Here is an 11,021-nt window from a genome sequence, read left to right as displayed (position 1 = left end):
AGTCAAGAAATAACCATAAGTATACTCAGTTGAGCAGCCCATGCCACTGCTCTGCCTGTGGAGTAGCCATTCTTTTATTCCTTTACTTTCCTAATAAACTTGCTTTCACTTTGCTGTATGGACTCACCCTGAATTCTTTCTTGTGTGAAGTCCAAGAACCCTCTTTTAGGGTGTGGATTGGGACTCCTTTCCAATAACAGTCCTAGGAACTAGGAAGTTAGGAAATTAGACCTAAAGTCTCTTCTCCCTTTCTCCACCTCCTTCTCGCCCCTCTTTGTTTTAGTTTTTGGACCTATTCATTGGTTATCTAGCACTTTTTCTGTCGTTATATCAGCATCTTTATTACCTTCTCATCTCTGGTTCGTTCATTTCTTTTCTCCTTGGATCAACACTTAAAAGTATTTAAAATAGGTTTTTGACAGAGTCCTTTTATCATCTCTCTTTTTATTTTTTTTTAAATTGTGGGCCAACCCTCAAAACAATTAAAAACAAAAATTGGAACTCAAATATATCACTTAGGAATATCAGTTTTTTCCAGATGTTCTTGTGATATTCCTTTTCATTGTGATAGAGCTATTTTTTCTGATGACATTAAATGAGGACATGTTATGACCAGAACAAGGCTGGTTCCTTGTTGGTCTCAGGATGTTCCTATGAACACATTTGTATGAATGTTTGCAGATGTCTTTGTGTGAGACATAGGCAGTTTTCCACTGAGAAATGAAATTCGGGGAATTAAATTGAGGATTCCTTCTTAAGGGCACCAACACATTTTAAAATAACATTTTAGTTTGGAAGGAGAAACTCCATTAAACTCAATTAAAAGAGGGATATGCTAAATCTCTTTCCTAATCATGGTAATTTTCCTCTTACCCATTTTGGAACACTTGTAAGTGCTTTCCTCCTTTTGCCAAACTCACTTGAATTTTGCAAGCCTGCAATTTGTGGACATTCAGTTGTGGCTGATACTGTAAGTAGCAGGCAAATATTAGCAAAATATACAGTGTTGAAATCAATTTCCCTCTTTGGGGGCTCTGTGTGGTAATGTGGCTGTGGCTTTGACTTTGGGCCATGGACCGCTTATGCACCATACTGCTTTCACAGTTATGCTTACCGTCTTAGCTTGAAAAGCATGGCCTGAGACTAGGGCCTGGTTCAGCCAGTGCACTTGGGAAAATGCACCCAAGGAGCAGCAGTGGGGGAGGAGGTGTTTGGGAGAGCGACATGGGGAAGAAGGGAAGCCAACTCAACAGAGTGCAATTGAGCTGGTTTCTCTCATTGTCAGTTAGGGACCTAGCCCACTGCAGATCCTCTGAGAAACCTTCTCAAATGTACTTGAAGATTATTCACAAGAGAAGGAGGAGTATTTATTCCCAGGCTCAACTTTCCTTGCTCAAGGATTGTCCCAAAGGTGTTGACTCCTTCCTGTCCCAGTCCCAGGCCCACAGATGTGGCAGGGTGGCTGGATGGTCTCTGCAGGCCTCCCAGTGAGCAATGACAGAGAGTTCAGGGCAGTGAGCAAGAGAAAGGCTGCTCTGCTGAGGCCAGTGTGCCAGGACACACCTGTAAGCCCCTGGCTGCTGCAGCAATGGGCAAAGCACAAGACACACTGAAAGATGCCCCCCCGCACCTACACACCAGGAAACATATTTCTACCTACACACCAGGAAACGTATTTCTAAATGTAATCAGCTTCTGACTATGCTTTATTAGCAGCTTCTGGCATTGAATTTGGGGATAGATATGGATGCCACATTTCAAGATAGCCACAGTTAAGACAGTGAATGGTAGTGGACTGTTCCTTGCATTCACACCTCTTGGTGACCTGGTGTGAACCAGGTCAGAGTCCTTTGCAGAGTCCCATGGGAAGCCACATATGGCAGGCAGATCACCCAACCAGCTCAGAAGCCCAAGGGCACTTGCTTAGTGGACAACTGGATCGCCCACCCACCTTGTCCACTCAGGAAGTGTCCTTGGACTTCTGTAATGCCATAGACCGTTTCTACTTGCTCACACCTGGAAGCCCTGAGTGCTAATAAAAGAAACATCAACAGGGGAGGGATGTAAGTGCTGCAGTGTTTGTGATTAGCTGCTATTGTCAGGAACATGGCTAACGCTGCAGTAGAAACCTGGAAAACTCACCCAAGTGTCGTGCACTGGTGCTAGAACAACATGCACATCACAAAGTTGGTTTTATAGCCATAAGGTGTTACTACAGCCTTTGGCACGTGGTCAGCATCATTTCATAAACACTTTCCCCAGTGACCTCAAATCATTTCCTTATATAAATAGGTGCATACATATATAAACATATCTATGCCAAAAACCATCCTGGTGCAATTAATGACAGCAACAACTGTCTATAAAAATCCCCTTAATACCCAGTTCAGTGTCGAACCATTTCATGGGTCTCCTCCTCCATTAAAAAAATTTTTTTAATAATATTTTAATGACTTTAATACTTTTTAATGACTTTGTTGGTATAAAAACGAATATAATCTAGGCTGAATTTATGACTATATATTCATTATAATGACTATCATTCATATTCAAGAATATATCAAAATATAGTATTTGTAATATTATTTTATTATTTTTAATTATTAGATTCATTTTTTTTCTGATTTTTAAGAGAAATTAAGATTAAGACATTTCTGTTGGCCCTAGAGCCTGTACCTACCGTGCCTGATGGGTAAATTGGCCCTGTCCAGCCCAGAGGAGTTGACCCGTTGTTAATGTCCACGTTCCTCCCAAAGGCTTAGCACACATCATAACTACATCTTGAAAATAAGTGCTAAAAACAAATGTAACTGGTAGTAATTTGCTACAAATAGAAATTAATTTTAAAAAGCAAAAGACAAATGTCATATTCTTTCTTTCCTTTACTTTATCCTTCCTCTCTTCTGTTATTGAAATTAAGCTTTTAAAATTTTGAGACTAAGGCTGGGTGTGGTGGCTCACACCTGTAATCCCAGCACTTTGGGAGGCCGAGGCGGGCAGATCACATGTGGTCAGGAGTTCAAGACCAGCCTGGCCAACATGGTGAAACTCCATCTCTACTAAAAATACAAAAACTCGCTGGGCGTGGTGGTGGATGCCTGTAATCCCAGCTACTTGGGAGGCCGAGGCAGGAGAATCGCTTGAACCCAGGACTCAGAGGTTGCAGTGAGCCAAGATCATGCTACTGCACTCCAGCCTGGGCAACAGAGCAAGACTACATCTAAAAATAAATAAATAAATAAATAAATAAATAAATAAATAATAACTCTGTCTCAAAATAAATAAATAAATAAAATAGAATTTTGAAACCATTGTTGAATCACATGCAGTTTTAAGAAATAACACAGACACAGAAATCCTGTATGCCCTTCACTTGGTTTCCTCCCGTCTTCCTTCCTTTTTATTTATTTATTTTGAGACGGAGTCTCGCTCTGTCACCCCAGCTGGAGTGCAGTGCAGTGGCACTATCTCAGCTCACTGCCAGCTCCGCCTCCCAGGTTCATGCCATTCTCCTGCCTCAGCCTCCCGAGTAGCCAGGAACTACAGGCACCCGCCACCATGCCCGACTAATTTTGTGTATTTTTAGTAGAGACGGGGTTTTACCATGTTAGCCAGGATGGTCTCCATCTCCTGACCTCATGATCCGCCCGCCTTGGCCTCCCAAAGTGCTGGGATTACAGGCGTGAGCCACCGCGCCTGGCCCTTCCTTTTTAAATCACACAGTTTCACTGCTCAGTGACACATTACATCGAAATTTGTATCAAAATACAATTAGCAATCTTTTCTCTAAGCTGCTGGTACAAATCTTTTTTTGCACTTGGATCTTTGCTTGCGGACCTAATTAAACTAAGAGCTTCTGCACGGCAAAAGAAACTATCAACAGAGTAAACAGACCATCTACAGAATGGGAGAAAATATTCAAAAACTATGAATCCGACAAAGATCTGATATTTAGAAACTATAAGGAACTCAAACAATTCAACAGGCAAAAGACAAATAACCCCATTAAAAAGTGGGCAAAAGACATGAACAGACACTTTTCAAAACAGGACATACAAGTGGCCAGCAAATACCTGAAAAAATGTTCCACATCAGTAATCATCAGAGAAATGGGAATCAAAACCACAGTGAGATACCATCTTATACCAGTCAGAATGGCCATTATTAAAAATCCAAAAAAATAACAGATGCTGGTGAGGCTGCAGAGAAAAAGGGAATACTTATACACTGTTGGTGAGGACATAAATTAGTTTACCTACTGTGGAAAGCAGTTTGGAGATTTCTCAAAAAGCTTAAAACAGAACTACCATTCGACCCAGCAATCCCATTACTGGGTTTGATTTATTTTCTTTTGGGTATATACCCAAATAAATCATTCTACCAAAAAGACACATGTACTTGTATGTTTATCACAGCACTATTCATAATAGCAAAGACAAGGAATCAGCCTAGATGCCCATTAACATTGGACTAGATAAAGAAAATGTGGTACATTTATACTATGGAATACTATGCAGCCATAAAAAGAATGAAATCAAGTCTTTTGCAGCAACATGGTTATAGCTGGAGGCCATTCTCCTAAGCAAGTTAATGCAGGAATAGAAAACCAAATACTGCATGTTCTCACTTATAAGTGGGAGCTAAGCACTGGGTACATGTGGACATAAAGATGGGAACAATAGACACTGGGGACTAGTGGAGAAGAAAGGGAGGCAGACAAGCTGAAAAGCTTGAAAAGCTACCTATTGGGTACTATGCTCACTATTTGGATGATGGGATCATTCATACCCCAAACCTCAGCATCACACAACATACCCATGTAACAAACCTGCACATGTACCCCTGAATCTAAAATAAAAGTTGAAATTATTAAAAATAAATAAATAAAATAAACCTTTACTTGCATTTAATAATTTGTCATTTGACACTAGTTACAGTAGTTCCTAAATGTTTTTAAAAGGCCCTAAAATATTAAGTTGTGCTTAATATGAATTCCACCTCAAATACTGTCATTCTTATTTTTCTAATTTTTAGACACTTGAGCACCTTTCTCTAAATGTGTTAAATATATATATATATTTTTTTGAGACACAGTCTCACTCTGTCGCCCAGGCTGGAGTGCAGTGGCGTGATCTTGGCTCACTGCAAGCTCCACCTCCCAGGTTTGTGCCATTCTCCTGCCTCAGCCTCCCGAGTAGCTGGGACTAAAGGTGCCCGCCACCACGCCTGGCTAATTTTTTTGTATGTTTAGTAGAGACGGGGTTTCACCATGTTAGCCAGGATGGTCTCAATCTCCTGACCTCGTGATCCACCCACCTCGGCTTCCCAAAGTGCTGGGATTACAGGCATAAGCCACTGCACTGGCCCTAATAAAATCTTAATATGTATTGCCCTGGAATGATCCTAACCTGCAATAGACAACATTGTGTAAGTTGGGTTGCTTTGGCATTGACCTTAAATATCCATGCCAGATAGTAGCATAAGAAAAACAAGTGCATGGATTTCCTTATCCCAACCTCACACCCTTTTGTGGGAAGGAATTGGAAGAAAGCTCCTAGATGTAGAACCAGTTTTCTCAATCTCAACACTATTGACACTTTGGGATGGATAATTCTTTTTTTGGGAGGGGCAGGGGGAGCTGTCTGTTGCATTGTAGGATGTTTGGTAGTATCCTTGGCTTTTACCCACTAGATGCCAGTAGCACCCCTGACCCACCCTTCCAGCTGTGACAATCAAAAATGTCTCCAGACATGGCTAAATGTCTTCCGGAGGACATCATTTATCTTGGTTGAGCTCCACTGGCTCAGAGGATCCAGAGAAGTAGAGAAAGGATTGTGAGACTAGGACTATAAAGGATGTCTCCAGGTTTGTAGGAACTTTTGCACATTTTTTTTCCTGAAAACCCTGGAAGTCCTAATTTCTTCACTGACCCCCCTGCATTGCTGAGACACAGGCATAGAGTGCAGGCTCCAGAGCCAGACTGCTCAGACTCAAATCCTCGCTTTGCTAGTTGCTAACTGGGGGGGCTTCAGGCAAGTTTTGATCCCTAAGCCTGATTTCCTCATTGTGAAATGAGGATACGATAGAAGCCACCTCACATAAGAGAATCCATACCAAGTGCTTATCACCGATCAGAGGCCTGGCACGTTGCAAATAGTGTTAGGCAGGCGTGCACACGCGTGCGCGCGCGCACACACACACCCCAGAGCAGTTGCAGTTAAGGCATTTTTGCATAAATTATGGTGATGACTATCTTTTGTAAGTAATGATGGCGATAGCTATCTTTTGTATGGTGGATTAAGGGAGCTCCACCGTATTGTGAAGGATTTAATAATAAATAAGTTACAGAAATTAACTGCCTTTACAGAAATAGGGAAGGCAGTGTTTAATAACTAAGCGTAAGGGCATAATTCCTCTGCTCTGCTGAGAAGCCAGGTTAAAGCACTTATTATTGGCTAGGCATTAATTATATTATTCCTGATCCTCCTTACAGTCACGTAAGGTGGCCATTATTATGCCCAATTTTAGGATAAAGAAATAAAGTTCAGAGAGGTTAAGTCACTAGCTCAAGGTCACAACACTAATAAATTGCTAACAGGGGAGTCTAGCTCACATCGGATCGAATTCAAACCCTTTCTTTTGCGGCTGTGCAATATAATAGAAAGTGGACGAGTAAAAGGCAGGCAGAGGGAAGATGAACTGAAATGACCCAGGGAAAGATTGTAAAGGAGGCACTTGGCCAGAGAGAGAAAATGCCAAGAGTGAAAGATGAGAGCTGTTCTTTTAGCAGAGGGAGCTGAGATTCCTTGACAGATAGTAACACTAATCTTCACTTGTCCTTTCTTTAAATTTTTTTTTTTTTTTTTTTTTTTGAGACAGAGTCTTGCTCTGTCACCCAGGCTGGAGTGCAATGATGCGATCTCGGCTCACTACAACCTCCACCTCCCAGGTTCATGCCATTCTCCTGCCTCAGCCTCCCGAATAGCTGGAACTACAGGCACCCACCACCACGCCTGGCTATTTTTTTTTTTTTTTTTTTTTGTATTTTTAGTAGAGACGGGGTTTCACCATGTTAGCCAGAATGATCTTGATCACCTGACCTCGTGATGCACCCACCTCGGCCTCCCAAAGTACTCGGATTACAGGTGTGAGCCACCGTGCCTGGCTGTCCTTTCTTTAAATTTTTAAGGAAATTGAGAAAGAGAGAGAAAAGGCAGATGTTGGAAATTCAGCTGGAGAAGATATTTCGAGGCGCCACGTTGTGCTGTCTGCAGTGATGGGAGCTCTCAGTGTGAAGCCCTAATTTAGGCTGTCCAGAGAAACCCAGCCAGAGAGTGTCCTGTTGGCAGAAGGCTGGAGAAGTTTATAGGAGAAGGGCCTTGGGAAGAGAGAAGGGATTTTGAATTCTGCCTTGGCTGAGAAAACAAACAATTATTTGGCAGCAAATATTTACTACAATATACGCTCTCAGCTGCGCAATCATTCTGCTGTCCCTGGCTATCCATTTCAGCTGACCTACCAGGCAAACCTCTAAAAGGTGAGCTCTCTGGGTGCTGAGAAACAGAGGACCAGACCGGCTGCAGCTCCTTAGGAAAAAACATACTGATCTCTGACTCCACGTTCTTTAGAATGGAAAATCCGGCCCTTAGAAAATAAGCAGCCATTGATAAACTCCGGGTAAATCTTCTCTAACTGGCAAGGAGCACAATGACTTCCAGGCTGGGGGTGGGGCAAAGCAGCGGCTGAGTGTGTTTGGACCATATTCCCCCTTTCAAAGGCCCCCGGGCCAGCTGGAGGCTTTACAAGGGCCCCCACTCAGGCCAGCCAGCAGGGAGTTGAAGTAATCTAATTTTAATTATGTGACAAATGCATGAAGAATCATTTAAAGGTCTGTCAGAGGGAAAAATGGCTCCAGTCTGCCAGGACTCCTTAGATGGTAATAAAGAAACCCGTGGCCTAAATGCTGGGTTTTGGTGCTTAAAAAAAAAAAAAAAAAGACTCACATAACCAGATTGCACACTATTGAAACAGACATAGACTATGAGAGGACATTCATTAGTCAAGGACAAAGACACCCCACAAGGCAGCTGTCTGCATGAGCATAAGTCTACATTTTTATTGGTGTTAAATCGTCTTTAAAAAATATGATGATGATTCTCTTTTGTCTAAAACCAAACGAGTGAACATAGCTATGGATAGTGCCAACAACAAATGATTTATAAAGCACTTTCATATACATTATCCAGTTGAGGCTTCAAAAACATGATCTTGGCTGGGCACGGTGGCTCACACCTGTAATCCCAGCACTTTAGGAGGCCGAGGTGGGTGGATCACCTGAGGTCAGGAGTTTGAGACCAGCCTGGCCAACATGGTGAAACCCTGTCTCAAAAATTAGCTGGGTGTGATGGTGTGCACCTGTAGTCCCAACTACTCGGGAGGCTGAGGCACAAGAATTGCTTGAACCTGGGAGGAGGAGGTTGCAGTGAGCTGGGTTGCAGTGAGCCGAGATTGTGCCACTGCACTCCAGCCTGGGCGACAGAGCGAGATTCTGTCTCAAATAAACAAAACAAAATAAAACAAAAAACATGATCTTGTTGAATCTTTAAGGAAAGCTCTTAGTTTTAAGTAATAAAGACTTGATTTCTGAAATCCCAATTTGGTTTAATTTGCCGCTAGTTATGACTTATATCAAAATGAAACTAAACGTCCTTTCATCTAAAGCAAGGAGGCACAATTTTTTTTTTTTTTTTTTTTTTTAAGATGGAGTCTTGCTGTGTTGCCCAGGCTGGAGTGCAGTGGCCTGATCTCGGCTCACTACAAGCTCCGCCTCCTGGGTTCATACCATTCTCCTGCCTCAGCCTCTCAAGTAGCTGGGACTACAGGTGCCCGCCACTACGCCCAGCTAATTTTTTGTATTTTTAGTAGAGACGGGGTTTTACCGTGTTAGCCAGGATGGTCTCGATCTCCTGACCTCGTGATCCGCCCACCTCCGCCTCCCAAAGTGCTGGGATTACAGGCGTGAGCCACTGCGCCTGGCCAGGGTGGCACTATTTTAAAGTTCTGAGAGCCTAAAGCCAAGAGATCAGTCTTCTTGTAAGTCAGCCAGCCTTGACCACAAGATCTTTGAGGACGGCGGCCATCCCCCAGCAGCCCACTGCTATAGAAAGTCTTTAGCATCAGGTAAGTGAGAAGGCAGTGTCGAAATCATTAAGCAGATTAAGACTCTTGGCTTTTTCAAAGGTATTGCTACATCTTCCTCAAATTGAACACAGATTTCTGCCCAGAGCTCCACCCTAGGTCATCATAGTAAAGTTTACTGAAAAGTTTGTCACAAAATGTATGAGACAAGCAATGAGTGGGAACCTCAGAGAATCTGGACAAGTAGATGCAAAATTATTCTGCCTCGAGATGTTTATATCAAATGTGTCCTTGCAGCTCCCAGCAAATGGGAATGTAGCCTTCCTACGTTGATTTCTAAAGTAGTAGCCATAGGCTTTCTTCTCTCTGCACAGTGTTCCAGTAAGAAGGGTAACATAATCTTTTCTCATTTTCCCCAGGGACAAGGTTAGTCAGGGTAATGCTAGGTTATGCTTCAATAACAAATAAACCTCAAGTTCTCAGCTGCTTAACCTAACAAAAGTGTACTTTTCACTCATATCACAGCCTGAGGCAGGCTTCTCTTGGCAGCTCTCTAAACAGTGAAATCAGAGCACTTTTAATGCAAAACCGCAATTACTTTTGCACCAACCTGATATGGCCAGTGATGATGGCATCTGCATTCTGTACCTTCAAGATCACTTTGGAAAGGGAAAGAGAGGATGAGAGGAAACATTAGCTTTCAAATGCACAGGCTTAGAAGTGAGTGACAAAAGCATCCCTTCTGCTTGAAGCTCATTGTCCAGGTCTGATCATGTGTCCCCAACCCAACTGCAAGGAGGTAGAGAAATGTAGGGAAGTCCACCACTATCTGGGAAACATTAACCATTTCTGCCCCCAAGGACTCTACTCAGAACCATTCCCCACTAACACCCTGGTCTGGTAATTTTCATGCAAACGAGAACTGGTTCTTCCTCACAAGAGACTGGGTTCATACAATACAGACGGTGGTTGGCATTACTACTGACCAGGAATACATTTTTTCTTGCTCCTCTCATATAGCTGTCCATAAAATATTTTGATTTGAGATTCCATCTGCAACAGAGTAACAAAAATTCATTTTTTTCCTCTTGTAGTGCTAAAAAATTGACTAGTCAAATATATATGGTAATTCTTGGATGCTTATTAATAAAAATATATATAAATCATAAAAAGGTGGAATGTTAGCCCCAGAACACTGCATCTAATTTACAGGGACAGCAGTCAGTCCCTGGAACAGCATTGCAACTTCCAACACTAGGTTCATGTTTATGCAATGCTCACTTGTCTAGGACCAGACTCAGGTGGGTGATGCCATCAAGGAAAAAGTGAAAGTACTTAAAAAGCAACTCAATTCTCCTTTTGAATTTCTCAGAGACTATCAAAAACAGATTCTTTTCATAATCCACAGCATCACTTATTTGTACCCTTTTTCTCTCCTTTCTAATCATCTCACATGACATGGTAAGACTGTTTTACTCATACCAGAATAAAACTCTCAGCCAGTGCAGCTTTCTAGTATCACTTTTGTCTTCCCAGTGGATCCATATAAATTCTCTTCCATCTGGGGAAAGCCGGAAGAGGGTTAAAATCAAGTAGACAAATACAAAATTCCCTTTAGCAGTGGGGAAAGGGGAGAAGCTCTGAATACTCATATGTTAATAATTTATGCCCCCAGGCCAGGCATGGTGGCTCACGTGGGTAATCTTAACAATTGGGAGGTGGAGGTGGGAGGATCACTTGAGGCCAGGAGTTCAAGAGCAGCCTGGGCAACATACTGAGATTTCATCTCTATAAAAACTAAAACAAATTAGCTGGGCATGGTGGTCCATGTCTGTGGTCCTAGCTACTTGGGAGGCTAAGGTGGGAGGATCACTTGAGCCTGG

Source organism: Pongo pygmaeus, chromosome 5 (assembly GCF_028885625.2).
Source record: "Pongo pygmaeus isolate AG05252 chromosome 5, NHGRI_mPonPyg2-v2.0_pri, whole genome shotgun sequence".
Lineage (NCBI taxonomy): Eukaryota > Metazoa > Chordata > Mammalia > Primates > Hominidae > Pongo > Pongo pygmaeus.
Note: the sequence above shows the minus strand (reverse complement) of the source record.